This window comes from Pinus tabuliformis, chromosome 8 (assembly GCF_031772625.1).
Source record: "Pinus tabuliformis cultivar Carrire ecotype Pingquan chromosome 8, CPIR1, whole genome shotgun sequence".
Taxonomy (NCBI): domain Eukaryota; kingdom Viridiplantae; phylum Streptophyta; class Pinopsida; order Pinales; family Pinaceae; genus Pinus; species Pinus tabuliformis.
The window spans coordinates 1,707,058,509-1,707,074,993 of record NC_142294.1 but is presented as its reverse complement, the minus strand read 5'-3'; positions in this window follow the sequence as shown (position 1 = coordinate 1,707,074,993).

Genomic DNA, 16,485 nt, shown 5'->3' with positions numbered 1-16,485 from the left:
TCTCCTCCTTCATGTTGTTCGTCGTCGCGCCATGTTCCATTCATGTACCTACTTTTGCAATCACTCATGACGAGACGAAATCAAATCTAGAAATCTCCTAATATACCATGATGCATTGTTTTCATTATCAATCTGGGTGACTAGAAGGGAGGATAAGGTACTGAGATTGCACACAGCACAACTCAGGCCGGGATGCAGGACTTTGGGGCATTGTGACGAAACACTGCATAGAGGTCACTAGGAGGCTGATTTGAGTAGTCTAGGACAACAGTGACATCTTCAGGAGAGAGCTTAGCTAGGAGGTAGAATTGCATAGTTTTTCTAGGGAGGCATTGTAGGCACCATGAAGCACTACCAGTGAAAAATGCGCAATTTTTTGGAGGACGCTCAGATCAGCCTATGAGAGATGCTAGTTAGAACTGCGTAGTTCTGGGATATAGTTAAGGCAGGACATGACTGAGAAATTTCCATGGTCAGTGGATTGTTGGATAGTACGAGGATTTTCGGTGAAAATTGTTCAGTTTTCGGAGGAGAGAAGAGTAGGCCAGTAGGGGGAAAGTCTAAAAAACTATGCAATATCTCGGGATAGTGCAGTTACAGGAATCAGATGTTTGTCTCTCATGTTTGCGCATTTTTTGTAGACAATGGAGGGAGGGAGATTGGACATCTACTATGCAGTTTTGGGGATGAATGTAGCCTTGGGTTGCCTCTCAAGTTATATCTTCTGGTTGACCAGAGGGAGGCTTGGTGGATGGTATCGCAGGAAGCGCAGACTAGAATGGCTACTTGGGAAACTTTTTCATAGTTCTGGGAGAAATTTAGTTGGCTCATTTTCAGAATTGTGTAGTGCTAGCTGCCTAGAAGGACAGCCTCATGCTTTGCACGGTTCTAGGCAAAAATGCATTGTCACTAAGGGCTAAGACTACATAGTGCACCTCAGTGGAGGTTCGATTGATGGAAGGTTGTCTAGTTGCTAGATTTTTAGGAAAAATGGTTAAGTGTGTGAGAGAGCGAACACATGTATATATGACCTTAAGAACACAAAATTAGCATTACTTGATGACGAGACAACATGTGCTTAGCGCAACCGTCTAAAGGTGAGAGCGACAATTGCGGCACTTAAGATGGGTCATTGAATGATTGTGACGACACTTGCATGACAATGTGTGCAACTTTGTGTGTATGTATGATGGTTGTTTACATAGTTGAAAAAACTCATGCACACAAAGAAAAATCTTTGATATCACCAGAAGAAGGTCACAAGCATGACATAATAATCAACATGCCAAAGAAGATGGTTGGTCAAACAAGCACATGAAATGACTTTTGTGTTTACACACATGCATGTTACTAAAGATAGGATGATATGACAATGAAAAGTAGTCCTACAAATTCAACTAAGATATGTAGTTTGAAAGGTGTTATTTACTTACCATACTTACCCTCAAGATGATCATGCATCTGGCAGAGTTTCTGTGCCGTCCTGGTATTTTGTCATCACTTAGTCTCTTCATCCTTCTCCTCAACTCCTTGGGAGTGATTTTAGTGTGTCACCTTTTCCTATAGTCACTAAAAGATATATCAAAGAAGTTTCAATGGGTAGTGATTGTTGTCAGAATGAGGCCCTGGGAGGTCCATCTACACAATTTCTACATGCAAGAGAGACAGGATAACTTGGACAACACTACGTAGTTTTGAGGCATATGACACTACTGCGGGATGGTGTCCTAGGAGGACACCTCTGCATAGTTCCTGAGTGCAATGAAACCTAGGCACCTGAGAGGAAATATTTCCCAGTTCATGGATGCAAGGCACTGTTGTGGGATAACTTCTAGGATGACACATCTGTGAAATTTTAGGTTGCAAGGAAGATTGAGCAGCCGAGGGACAATACTGCGCATTTTCATATGACAGTGGGTCCCGAATGGGGAAAGGACATTGGAGGAAACTATTGGGTAGTTTTAGATGCCAAGGGAAGATAGGGACCCTACACATTGCTTAGTTCCAATAATCAAGGGAAAAAGATTCATGGTTATAGAAGCAAAGTGCATAGTTATGGGAAGCAGGATGAGGCTAGATTTCTTAGGAAATTAGCTGAGTGTGAGATCAAGGAACATATGTAAATAGTGATAGGACTCAATTATGATCACACACGAACACTTAGTGATACAATGTAGACCATCCATAATTTATAAAGCATACTCTGCTTGATGCAACAAGCTTCATGACAAGAGTGCATGAAGTGAGTGTGAAACATGTCTATGTAATGAAAAGAACTCTTATGCACTAGATTTCCATTTAAGAAAAACAACATTCCCTATCCATGAAAAACAAAAATCCCTATGCGCAAAGATGACACATGCTGTAGGAAGATGAGAACATGAACAACTATTAAGATCAAGGAGGGGATCTTGAGATCATCACCTTACCAATAAGTGACCAAGGGATGATCGATTGCAAGATCTAAGGTAGGCTCTGAAATTTGCATGCGAGCCAAAATTTTGGAGGGTGGTTGTAGCCCCTACATCACACACCAAAAAAAAATAATTCACACGTTATTCATTCACAAATATTATAAAATATATAGTCGGACTAAGAGCCAACAGATTCCAAAGATGAATAAAGAAGTTTAGATATTATGTCAACATAATCCCAAATGAAGTCTAAATTTACCATGTAAGCATTATGTCCAGGTGCCTCCCTTAATGCTTACATGTCAAAATTAAACACAAATTACAACATAGAAAACACATATTACAACAAGAAATTGATCTCTATCTGACTGGTCTTCATCAACACTCATATCCACTCTGGAATATTGCAAACATTGCTCTTTATTCACCACCCCGTCCTTGAGATGTCACTTCAAACTCCATTTCAAACATAAACGCCTCTCACCATTTTTAATGAACTTTGTATAATTGATGCTTATGGATCTGGCAAAGGACAATCTTGATACTTGACTATATCCAACAGTCAATTATGCAATTGACCATTCTACAAACAGGAATCTCATAAATTGTCTTGTAACTTATGCTCTTGAATCCAAAAGCAGAACAAGACAAACTAACACAATCGAACAAGCCATATGATCTCGACGCTTATGAACTTGAGAACCACTAATTTAATTATATTTCTTTGTTCCTTAATTAGTCTTTTACACACTCAATCAATACTATATTCACATCAGGACTAATAACTCTAAAATAAAGAAATCACTCTCACCTAGCATTTTAGAGTGAGCAAACTCCCAACAATTAATAACTCCATATGTAGATGTAGTAGTAAAGAATTTCAGCCATATATTGCTTGCAAAATGATGAAGTTGTTGTTTATAACATAGTTACCAAATTTGGTGCTGAAGAATTCGAAAATTCGGTAGTTCGGTTTGATTTGGCCATTAATACACTAAAATTTGGTTCGGACACATCAGAGTCTCCCAACTTTATTTTTAAAATTTTCTTTGATTTGTGTTTTCAAGAATTCGTACTCCATTTTTTGTGCCTTAGTTTCATCATCCAGTTGTAGATATTGAATGGTTGAACGTAATTCTCTGTTTATATAGATGTTTAAAAATATTGAACCGTTGAAAATTAATTCTCCCTATTTGGTGTGATTAATGATTAAAAAATTCGTAGTTTTATTTATATCAAAGTTATTTTGATGTGTTAATAAATTTGACTTGATATTCATTTTTACATTGTTTGTTTAATGTTTGTTCAATTTTTATATTAAAAATAAAAAAACTCTCTAAAGGTAGGTATGAAAACTAAATAGATAGTTGTCATATTAAACTTTTATTTTCACAATAAAATACTTTTTGTTTTCTTTATTTTCACAATATAATATTTTTTCCTCCTTTTTTTTTTACTTTAATCTCTTCCTTATAATTCTTTGGCTAGTGAATAATGTAATTGGAATTATTTATTCGTAATAAAATTGGTTGTAATTTAGTTTTTTTTTTTTTTTTTTTTTTTAAGAAATTTGTAAGGAAAATATAATATGGTTTCTAAATCTTTTAAACAAATAGCAAAACAGAAAGATAGTTCTATTTTGATGATTCTTGATAGTTCTAATTTAATGATTTTTTATCTATATTTTATTCAGTTAGTTACTATCTTTTGGTACAATTAAGGAAATAGAAATATAGTTCTAATTTAATTATCTTTTATCTATATTTTATTCAGTTAGTAATCAATAAATTGTCTAAATATTTACCATTAAAAATTACAGCATTAGTTACTATCTTTTGATTAACCAAGAGGAATTGTTTCTACTAATTCCAATATCTCATTCACTTCCATTTGAAAAATGAGCAAAATGATGCCAGCTCACAGAAATCCTTTCATATCTCCCATGTGTAGCCTATGAGTTAGGACCACAATCTTTATTGGAAGAGTTCAATATTGCACTATTGCCGTAAAAACTTGGTTATACAAATTTATCAGAATACAAAGGAATAAAAGGGAAAACCTCGCTCTAATCACGTAAATCATACTTCAAAATACATTGACCCACATTTATAAATCTCATCGGTTCCGCTCCTTCATATTCCTTTTCCTTTTAAAACCCCGGGAAAACTATGTTTTCTCGATACACGAAAGTACACTAAAACACATGAGAAATCTAACTAGAAGCTTAAGGTTAGATCTCAAATGGAGTTACACCCACATCTATAAACTTTTGGATCCACTGCGCTGCTCCTTTACACTCTCGATCTCTGATTTCCCTGATCTTCGATCTATCGCTATCGCCCATCACAACTTCGCATGTCGGCATTCCATTACCATTGTCACTTAACTTACTCGATATGTGATCCGTGATTTGATCTCTGTTGTTGATAAGGTATATGATCTAATGGTATACACTTCATCACATTATCGCAATCAACGTTGGCAAAGGATTAGGCCTGGTCCATCCATATGATACATTAAGATGTGATCGATCGACGTTCACTCATCACATAGTCTTAAGGTTTGCGGTCCTTCTTTCTTATAACAATTTCGCTGATCCTATAAAGTGATCTACTTTGCCCGATTAGATTTGGTTCATTGATCTTACAGGTCCAATGGCCACTATGCATTACCCTTCACCTCTTTATTCCATCTCTTTACTTGATTTCGTTCAATATTGTTGGACTTATGCCTTTTGTAGGTTTTCTCTACCATACTCCATTTTTGCATGTGACATTCATATATAACAGTAAGCTCTCATATCTTTGAAGTAGGCTCAGCCACTGCTATAAAACTAAGGACCCCAATTATGCTTTGAACGCTATAATTTATAACTTAAGGCATAACAACATGGAAGGATGCTTCAATTGTTCCACAGACAACTATACAGAGGAAAGCGAAGGATTTCAATAAAAACAATACACTCACACACACTGAATCATTTTATTCAATATAATAAGCTTACATAGTCTTAGCCCTCTGACTCGATTACAAAAATAAAAGACCATGTTTCAATCTTGAAATCCTCACTCTCTCTTAGTCAATTTTAACCTAGCTAACCTCTAGTTAACCTATCCAACCTCTCAACTATACAAAAAGATCACAATTTACACAAAAGTGGATTCATGAACCCATTCTAGTTCAGATCTAGAAATATCTCATTCTCTCCTAAAGAATCTCTTCAACTCCACTCTTTTCTAAACAAACATTAAATCAAACTTTCAAATTCCTCATATCCTATTCAAACGAAACAAATCTAATTATTTGGTTTGATCTCCACACAGGGAGGATCAATCAGCCACTATGCCCTTTTCTCATATTTGACAATAAATAAACACTCTCACACATTTAAATAGATAAAATTAACTAATCACCTATCTTCCAACCCCTTGTTAGTCACAACATGTGATCATGCCATCACATTGCTAACTAAGCCTGACCCAAAGTTGAAAGTTTTCATGACCTCCTCGTCATGTGTTTCTTCTGCTGATCATCCAATATCCCAAACTTTACTTTGTAATTGGTCATCACTTTCATCATGTTGTTGATTCAATTCTTCTACCACTGCCACTCTATTCCTCCAAGATTCCAAATCGTATTTTGCTGCAATCCTCTTTCCTTTCTGATACAAATTCCTTTTGCTAATTTCTCTTCCTTGATGTCCCTCTTTTGAACTATCTTCATCTTCAACAATTTCTCAATTTCCTCCTTACCATTTTTTCTTAACTAAACTCCTCTGACATTTATCTGTTGTACATTCTCTTTTACCATATAAATTATAAAATTTCAGTCCAAATCTTCTTTGCCTCTGTCATTTACAAACTATTGTTTGTATTCTACAACTTCCCTTCCATTATCATTAAAGATAATCCTTACCTCTATGTTATCAGGTTCATCTAATAATCTTCCTAGAAAAATACAAATTCCTTCATATTCAATAAGCATGTCATTTGCATATGGCTCCTCCTTCCTATATAAAACAGAATTTCCATCACAATTGTTAGATTCAAAATAACTATGGTTTTCACTTTCCATAGGTAATTCTGCCATCAAATCTTTACACTGTCTTTATACATAAGTTATGAAATTGTCATCAATTTTCATTTCCATACTTTCTTATGTATTATACGGTGTTCCTTGTTCTAACACAAGACTATGATTCAACAATTCAATAGCTAGGATTTCTTGGAGCATATCATTGTGAAGTATCCTTTCATCTTCTATACTTATACCATTGCAACAAAATGACGTTGTTTTATATTCTCCTACAACAGAAACAAAATTCTAGTTTTCTAAAGCTTCTTCATGGTTTACAAATTCATCAAAATAATCCACTTTAAAATCACAAAATTCCTGAACTTTTGCATCTGTCAACATCATCATATATTCCTTCACAATTTCTATGATACTTTCATTTTGATACTCTACTGAAGATATTTCATTCTGGTTATCATCACAAACTTTCATTTTCTTATCTAGCTTCTTTAACAATGACAATTTCCCTGTCAATACCATCATTCTCAAAATTATTAAATACATGCTCAAAATATCTTTCTGTTTCAACCATCTCTTCCAGTAATCTCACTTCTTCATCAACATGCATAAGCACATTGTCCAATTGTTGTTAATCACCTTTCAAACCTAAAAATATGCACAACATGTCAGTTTCAAAAATATAAGCCTCTTCATTTGAAGCCTCAATGATCAGCTCCTCATGCTTCTCTGAACTATTTTGATAGTTAACTAAGTTATTGAGAAATTATTCGTCAACATCTCTGACTTCTTCCTCATTAAAGAAAACTTCTGGGACTGCAACTTCTTGACTATGCCTCACAACTTCATCATAGGTTTGTAGAATACCTTTCTGTTCTACACAACTTCCTCCAACAATCAGTTTATCCAAATAATACAACAATGTCTCTTCCTCTTCTATGATAACACTTTGATCTTTCAAATATTTTCTTGACTTAACTCCTTCAACTAAGTTCTCCGTGTCAACTTTTCTCCTCTTCATTTCACAAATATGCAATGCATCTGTTTCCTTTCCTTCTTCCTTTTCCCATTGATCTTCTATCCATGCTAAAATTCCTTCAAATATGATCCAATATGGTTTTACTAAGAAAAGACATAACCATTCAACCATGCCTTTTAATTTACTCTACCAATTGAAGTCTTGAAAGTATTTATGCATCTCCTTTTGCGTTTGTCTTGCCTTTGCCTCTTTCACCTTTTCATACACAGGCTCAAATTCATTAGGTTGCATACCTACAATTTTACATTCATAGAAATAATTAATCGTAAAAATATGAGATCCTCTTGTCTCTGAGGATGCTACTAGCACATTCCTCTCATTCTCAACTATTCAGAGTATTAATTTCTCAGTAAAAAATTCTCTGACAGACCATATAACTCTTTTTCCCACATAAAATCCTTGTTTTCGCTCTTCTCTAATTCCTTTCAATACCAGCTTTTTCAAACGGCTGAGTTCTGTCTTCATCTTAGCCAACTCTATGTTCCTTTCTTCTTTACTCATTCCTTTGAGTCCAACTACTTCAACACTCTTTTTCCACCGCTTCTGATTTTCCTTTGTACCCCTGTCATGACTATCAATAGTGAATTCCATTTCTTCCTTTGGTAAACTTTCCTTGTTCGCTAGTGAGCTGCAACTATCCTTTTTCATTTCACCTGTAACAAGGCTCCTTCATGCCTTACAAAACTTTCCTGACTTCAGCCTTTTGGCACATATTGGTTCTTTCCTCAAACCTTTCACTCACTAAAAATTCTACCCAGCACTAATCTTGCTAGAATTGTTATCTCCTATCCATAATCACAATTGTGGAGCTGTCTCAACAACTTCTACCAACCACAATTAGAAGTTGTTCTCAACTTCTTTCGAACACTCCTTGCTTTAGGCTTTGCATCTTCAATTGCTCACTTCCATCTTCATTCAGTAATTTCATTTACTATTGGGTATTGTCACCTTTACTCATCTAAGAGTTCTTCTTGCTCTATCTTCTTTAACATAGCTCATATGCTGTAATGCTGGTACAATTCATTCTATCTTTCAACAATCCCACTACTTCGACTGGCCTGCACAATCTTATCTCAAGATACATCAAAGTGCCTTTCAAACCTGCAATATTTCCTCAAAGATTTCTTAAAACTAATTCCCATTCCATCAATTAAGTCTTTGCCAAAAGATTCATCTGATCACTATTTCATTTAGTCTTTCCATTGAAAAGTGTTCATACAGTCAACAACTATTTTCAATTTACCTTTCAAACCAAACGAATCATTAAATCAACTTACATGGAAATTTTCATTTTCCTGAAATGAAAGCACCTTCTCCTTTGAAATTTCAATCCCTTGTTGTTCCCGAGTCATTCAAAACAAATCTCTGCAAAATCATCAAAATAAACATTCTTACCAGACCTTCATGAGAAAATTCATTGTTTCCCCATTCTAATCTCAGTGTCCTTTATAGGCTAATCATTATTGGCATCAAATTCACTTCAGTGCAAATTATAAATATCCTGAGATTACAATTCAATTTCCAAATCGTTCTTTACAGAGCATTAAGCTAGCTCTAATACCAAAATGATGTCAGCTCACTGACATCCTTTCATATCTCCCATGTTTAACCTATGATTTAGGCCCATAATCTTTATCATAAGCGTTCATTATTGCACTATTGCCTTAAAAACCCAGTTATACAAAGAAATAAAAGGGAAAACCCCGCTCTGATCACGTAAATCGGACTTCAAAATTCATCGACCCACATTTATAAATCTCATCGGTTGTTCTCCTTCATATGCCTTTTCCTTTTAAGCCCCTGGACTTTCTCGATACATGGAAATACACTGAAACACATGAGAAATTTGACCAGAAGCTTAAGGTCAGATATCAAATGGAGTTACAACTGTATCTATAAATTTTCGGGTCTGTTGCGCTGCTCCTTTACACTCCCAATCTCTGATTGCCCCGATCTTCGATCTGTCGCTATCGCCCATCGCAACTTCGCATATCGACATTCCATTGCCGCTGTCACTTAGCTTACCTGATATGCGATCAGCGATTTGATCTCCGCCATTAGTCAGATATATGATCCAACGATCCATGCTTCATCGCATTATCACAATCGGCGTTGGAAAAGGTTTAGGCCCAGTCCATCCATATGATACATTGTAATGTGATCCATTGGCGTTTGCTCATTGCATAGTATTAAGGTCTACGGTCCTTCTTTCTTATAACAATTCCACCGATGCTATAAATTTCTCTGCTTTACCCGATTATACTTGGTCTGTTGATCTTACAGATCCAACAACCACTATGCATAACCCTTTACCTCTTTATTCCATCTCTTTACTTGATTTCGTTCAATATTGTTGGACTTGCGCCTTTCATAGGTTTCCTCTGCCATACTCTGTTTTCACACATGACATTCATATATAACAGTAAGCTATGATACCTTTGAAGTAGGCTGAGCCACTGTTATAACACTAAAGACCCCAATTATGCTTTGAACGCTATGATTTATAACTTAAGGCATACAAATAGAGAAGGATGTTTCAGTTGTTCCGCAGACAAGTATACAGAGGCAAGCGAAAGATTTCAATAAAAACAACACACTCACGTACACTCAATCATTTTATTCAATATAATAAGTTTACAGAGTCTCAGTCCTCTGGCTCGACTACAACAATAAAAGACCATGTTTCAATCTTGAAATCCTCGCTCTCTCTTACTCGATTCTAACCTAGCTAGCCTATAGCTAAACTATCCAACCTCTGAATTATACAAACAGATCAGAATCTATACAAAAGTGGATTCATGAACCCATTATGGTTCAGATCCAGCGATCTCTCTCTCTCCCCTATAAAATCTCTTTAACTCCACTCTTTTCTAAACAAAATCAAGCTTTCAAATTCCTCATATCCTATTCAAACCAAATAAATCTAACTGTTTGGTCTCATCTCCACACAGGGAGGATCAATAAACCACTATGTCATTTTCTCATATTTAACAATAAATAAACACTCTCACACATTCAAATAAATAAAATTAACTAATCTCTTATCTTTCAACCCCTTCTTGGTCACAACATGTGATCATGCCATCACATTGCTAACTGCTAACTGAATGCTTCTGCATCGAAAAAAAACAAAAATTATAATTTGATGATTCTTGATAGTTCTAATTTGAAGATTTTTTATTTGTATTTTATTTTAGTAATTAAGAAATTGCCTAAATAGTTATCATTAAAAACTACAACATTAGATACTATCCTTTGATTGACCAACAAACAATTTTAATGGTTCCTTTTTTTCTAATGTTAAAGAGTTCTTTTCTCCTCATTATATCTTATTCACTTCCATTGAAGAGGAGTTGTTTCTACTAATTTCAATATCTCATTCACTTCTATTTAAGAAGAATTGTTTCTACTGATTTCAAAAACAAAATGGTTAATTTAGATTATTCAAAATTAAAAAAAAAAACATTATTAATAATAATGTAACATGGCCAATTTTTCCCGTATTAAATTTTAAAGAATCGAATTTCTTTCGTATCAAATCCAATTAGAACTTCGTTAGTCTAGTTTGTAGTGGCAACGACTTTCAATAAAGTGTCTTATTCCCGCACAAATCGTTAGCATCCTTGAAATAATTTTTTATGATTTGAAGAACATATCATGAAGCCGTCAAAATCAGAATTTGGTGGCAAAATCAATGCAAAGAGCCACAACAACTACCGACAAAAAATCATCATAGCTCTATCTCAGAGACATAGAAAAAACATCATAGCTCTATCTCATAGGTTGGTTGGAAAATATGACACAACAAGTCTGAACCACAGAATCAGTCTGATATTTACTGATTTGGATCTGGAGAAAATATATAGTGCTTCTTCCGCACGTTTTCAAGGTTATAGGAAGCCCCTAATCATCTCTCTCTATGCTCTCGCAAAACCTTAACGAATAACGACACTCCATTCTACTCTTCCAACGCCACTCTCAGTGACTTGAAGCCCAAATCGTCATCATCTCGGTGAACGTTAGAGAGAATTTTCCAACAAATGTGCTCTGGAATATCCTCGACTCGCCTTGCCTTGCCTGCTCTTTAGGACTACAGTTTTTGTCGGCACCCATCGCGCACCATTTCAAAGGTAGGGAGTGTTCGTGCATCCCGAGTCTGATTCTTCCCATGCATTGGAATCAACTCCCGTATCTCTGAGTAGTGAGTAGTCATCATTCAATAGAGGATCCGTTCCCTTGTGCTACTGCAGCAAATCGCTGAAGGAGATGGCCGTAACGAGGATGAGAATCGGTAACAAAAGCAGAGGATACAAACAAAAAAAAATAGAGAATTATGATTCCATAAATATCTCTAAAAATGATGGACAAACACAACACTATTCAACAAAACGATTACCTTTGCATATCCTGGGCCCGCAAAAGGGTGGTTATACCAAAAGAGAAATCAATATACAGACCAAGAATTATTTGTTTGCACATTATTTCGTCACAAATATTATATAAATATATAATTGGATTGACATCGAACATATTTCAAAATGAATAAGGAAGTTAACATGTTCTTTCAACCTAATCCCAAATTAACTTCAAATTTACTATGTAAATAATGGTGATGGTGGTGGTGGTTAATGCTGACTGAGACCAAATTGGTCTATCGGACGTATAATTTTCTTAGTTCTTAATTGTTTGCTTTCTTGTCATTCTTGGCGAGATTGGTGTTGTAGCTTTCTTTTTTTGCTCTACGGCCTTCCAACTTCTTTTATCTTGCATCTTCTTCATCTCTTCTAGTTCTTGGGACATTGGTGTCTTAGCTTCGCGATTTGTTGTGTTCGTCCTTTTGAAGATAGTGGGAGAAGAACTTTGGTGTTTGCTATTAAATGAAGATTTATTTTGTGAGGTATTCAATCCTCATAACTTTTGATACTTGAGGGGTTGTCGAGTTCACTTTTTTGCTATTGGGTGGGGCTTTCCTCGTGTTGTATTGAGAGTGTTTCTTTCTTGCCCAATTTCTTACGATTCAAAATTTTCTCAAGAGTATTCTTCCTTGATGAGAGTGCAATGTTATCTTTGTGCTCATTCCCACCATGTAGATTTGTAATGATTCTTCCTAGAGAATATCTCCATATAATTTTAATCTCTTTAATTGGATTTGGTGAGACATCTATCGACGTAGACACTATCATAAAAATTACAAATATATTTTAAATCTTGAATTAAAACCCTTATAATTCTTTTTATCATTATTATTATATCTTTCTTCTTCCAGCATACTATGGTTAAAATAAAAGCCTTTACAACTATATTACTTGTAATATTTCCAAATTTTGAACATTGGTTTTATGAGATATCAAAAAAGTTACATATGTTTCATGTTTATGTGCCAACCGCTAAATTTAGGACAAAACCTTGAGATAACTCCGTTATTAAAAATTGGAGTGAAAACATAAAATTGATTAAACATATAACCATGCAACAACTTTGTTTAATGGTCAGAAGATTGCAATTGAGTTTTGATACTCGGCATTGTTACTATATATTATCATTATAATATAATATATTGATACAATCCAATAGTTTCCACTCTATTTCCTTGAAAATTGGTTAACTTAGAAACATCTAATGCATGTGGTTTCCACCAGTTATAATGAAGTATTGGAGTTATAAGAGGAAATTGCAAGAGATAACTAGTAAATATGCAAGAAAGCATATTCCGAGAAGATCTAGTCATTTACTAGAATCACTTAATTAACGCAATCATTCACTTTTGTATTTAATCAAAATAGGTAAACGTATTATCACAATGTTTATCATATCAACATTATCATTCGTCGACTATTAAATATGTTGTTTGTGGCACATTAACTTTTAATGTAGATTATTTATCATATAATTTGTTTATTATTATTAATTTTTATGATGGATATTCTCTTAAATAAATTATGATTCATTACGATAATATCCAATACACCAACTTGAAACAATATTATGGAGACGTTAATCAAAATATAATGAACTTAATGAACTCAGTAAATTAGTATATAAGAAAATTTTAAAGTCGCCGTGCACAATTTTTTATCATCACGTAAATCTTAAGACATTTCTCACACTGCTGCGTGCATGTACGAATTTCCATGTCACTTAGAGAATTGTAGAGTTGTTCGAACGACTGTAGCCAAGGTGTACTGCCTCTTTCTGCAAACGTGGACGCTGTAAAAGTTGGAGGAAGAAGCAATGCGAACATTTAGAAATAAAATATAAATTCAAAACAGAAATCAAATTTCCTGGCAGAGACGAACGCATTAAAATTATTAAAAGCCAGATTAAGGTCAAAGTATGATTAAGTAATTTACGTTGCGTAGTCCATATAATCTCCATTCAAACGAAACAAAAAATGGAAAATAACAGTTTTAACAAAACGAGTATCCATATTTGGCGCAACCACATAGTATATTAATATCGATTCGGTGAATGGTGAGTTTTAAAAGGAGGTATATTCTAAATATATTTAAATAAATAAATTAAATTGTCTGACTGAGATGTTTAAATTTTATAATTTTTAAAAATGTTTATATAAGAAATTATTAGAAAGTTTAGGTCAGTTAATTTATGTAGATATTAAGTAAAAAAAATGTTAAACAAATAACTTTAATAAGTCATTAGAAAATTTATGTAGATATTAATTTGATAGAAAAAATATAAAAAAAATAATTTTAATGCTGTATATATAAAATCTATATTGCATAGGCATTCTAGCTTTCTCACAGTTTGTGAATACTTAGGAAACTTCCCCAAATTATTGGGGACTTCATTGAGGATTCATGGACTTCCTTTCCCAAGAGGCTTTGAGAATATTTCATGGATGTTTCAAACATATTTCACTCACGTGATATTTTTCAGGGATACATTTTTTTTTATAGCGACAAATTTTAGGATAATCTCCATATATCTTCTATTTTGGCAAAGTTATGATTGAATAATATGATCAATTTTCTAATCTTTTATTTTTGTATTGCATTAAAGATGAATTTATTGCACAAATTGCAATTCAAAACCTGGGGTTAATATGATGATGTGTTTTAATTAGGTTTTTAATAATTTAAATATTGTATTTTTAATGACAAAATTACAATATCCAAAGGCTTTATATTCAGAAAACAAGAAATGCAACATTTCAAAGGACTGATCTATGTGGTTATTGCTCTTGTTTTTTCTCGTTTTGTTTGGTCATCTTAATTTTTATATATTGTATAGGGGTTTCCATCAGTCATTCAAGTCCAATGCTTCCACCATATCAACCTCATGCATTGTGAAAAACTTTCAGATATAGTAGTGACTTAGATTGGTTATGAAATGTCTGAATAAATTTCTATTAAATCATCTTCTTAATGAAATATTAATCTAATATGTTTATAGAATCACAGTATTTCATGGTGATTTTCAACATAGTTGTAAGACTTTGCAATACCTTTCGAGAAAATTAACATAGCCATCATTAACAAAAACTATAAAGGAGTCATGCTATTCTTATATTAAAATTCACTCAACCCCTTTTCAAGTTGTTCTATTTTTTTTAGAATTGAAGAATGCAAAGATTCTATATAATACTTTATTATATAAATTGTTACTCTAGCTCGAAGAAAATACAAATTGAATTCTAAATTTTTAATATATATATTCCCAACCCACCTTTCTATGAAAATTTTGTGGGTGCATTCTAGTTATTTCTACCAACGTCCCCATCACCCCTAGCCCATTTTGAAAATAAAGGCAACATAGAGTAAAATATTCACTGTTCAAAGAAAAATTGGTCCAAAATTTAGAAATAAAATAAAAAAGAGGACATCCATTGCTCATTTTAAAAACAAATGCAATATAAAGTAAAATATTCAATGTTTATAAAAAGGTGATCGAAAGTTTATAAATAAAATAAAAAATAGTAAGTATTTTCTAAGAAGAATAATAAGGGGACTTTTGTAATTCATTTTAATTTTAATATAAGATTAATATGTGACATTTAAAAATATTCATAATCATAAAAAAAATCATTATGGATAATGAATAAAAATAAAGTAATTTAATATGTAAAATTAGGTAAGATTGAAATATACTTAAAAATATATTAATTAAAAAAGAATTATCTTAATGTGAACAATCTAGTTCATAGATAGAAAGTCTCAATTTACATGTAATGTAAATTATTTTAATGCCTACTATATATATCATATATATTGTTTAAAAAAATTATAATTATAATTATATATATAATTATATATATATATATATATATATATATATATATATATATATATATATATATATATATATATATATATAAAATAAGATAATTGAAAAAAAAAAATATTGTTAAAATGTTTGAAGTAAGCTCACTATTTTGTATTTTAATATTTAATAAGTGTTTTTTGTTGGGTTAATTTTCCTTGAAATTCTATAAAATTGTTTTTGGAATTTTAAGTTTAAGTTATGTAACATTCAAAAATATGATTCAAACAATGGAAAATTATACTATATATAGAAAACTACTAAAAAATCATTAAAATTTTTTTATGGAAACAAGTAAAAAAATATATTATATTTATTTTAAATTTACTTCTAGAAAAAATTATATTAAATCCCTATTTAAAATAAACCTATACACATTATTTATAAAAAATATTATAAGAAATATGTAATACAAATATAACAGTAATAATAATAAAAAAACATAATCTCATTAAAAGATACCGTCATTCACTTGGGTAATTAAGCACAAAATGTTAATGTAATCCCCATTATATCAACCATACCATTCATAAATATTAAATATATATGGTTTATAACCCTATAAATTATTCATCATATTTAACATTTTTAATTATTACTAATTTTCATGTTGGATATTTTGTTCAATAAATTATGTTTCATTACAATGATATCAAATACGCCAAATTGAATCATTACTATGGAGACATTTCTTTTAAACTTCTTATCAAATTTTATCTA